Raw genomic sequence first — 1,160 nt, 5'->3', positions numbered from 1 at the left:
CAGGAAGCATGTTGATGGCATCTGCTTCTGGTGAGGGCCTCAGCAAGCTTCTAATGATGGTGGAATGTGAAGAGGGAGCAGCATGTCACATGGTGAGAGAGGGAGCAAGAAAAAGGGAGGAAAGAGCTGCCTGGCTCTTTTAAGTGACCACATCTTACATGAATTCAGAGTGAGAACTTACTCATTACTGCAAGGAGGGCACTAAGCCATTCATGAGGGATCCACCTCCATGACCTTTCACGAGGTCCACCTCCAATACTGGGGATCACATTTCAACATGAGATTTGGAGGGCAAGCACATCCCAACCGTATCACCTATGGAGGATTCTACATAATGAGAAAATGAGGCCTCTTGCCAATGGCATGTGAATGACTTGAAGTGGCTATTTCCTGGAAGCAGATCTTCCAGCCCTAGTCAAGCCTTCAGATAACTGCAGTCCTGGCCAATAACTTGACTGAAACCTCATAAGAGAGCCTGAGTCAGAAAGACCCAGATAACCCACTTCAAGATTTTTGACCGTCAGGAACTTTGTGAGTTAATACAGAATTGTTGCTTTAAGTTGCTAAGTTTTGGGGGTAATTTGTTATGCAGCAATAGGTAACTAACAAATTCCCCAAGTATGAAAATACATGTATTTGCCCATGGAATCCAACCCAGTGCTGGTCACATAGAGGGCGTGAAATTCAACAAATACTTGAAAAACGAAGTGAAATTAAAGGGAAGAATGACAGGGAAGCAGAATGTATGTAGGCACACTTGCCATTTATCCCCAGCTAGGAGGCTGGCTATTTGTCTTACACAGATGGCCAGAATGATGATATGAAGGTCTTTTTTCCAACTTCCTTGGCCTGATAACAAATGTGCTTCCAGGTGTGACAACCTGAGCCATTGTTTCAAATGAGCCCAGCCTTCTTCCCCTCTTTTTTGAAAAAAGCTCTCATTTTATTGAGGTATAATTGTAACACAAAAAAATGTATTTAATTAATGTATACAATCTGATGAATTTGGAGATAAATATATGCCCATGAAACCATCCTACAATCAATCTGCCTCTTTGTGGACACAGTTCTATGTGTGACCCTGTAGTTAGGGCAGACTTTCAGCATAACAACCTCAGAAGCCCAAGTGTGGAAAGGCATGATAATATCACAATGAGGAG

Source organism: Chlorocebus sabaeus, chromosome 12 (assembly GCF_047675955.1).
Source record: "Chlorocebus sabaeus isolate Y175 chromosome 12, mChlSab1.0.hap1, whole genome shotgun sequence".
NCBI lineage: Eukaryota > Metazoa > Chordata > Mammalia > Primates > Cercopithecidae > Chlorocebus > Chlorocebus sabaeus.
Note: the sequence above shows the minus strand (reverse complement) of the source record.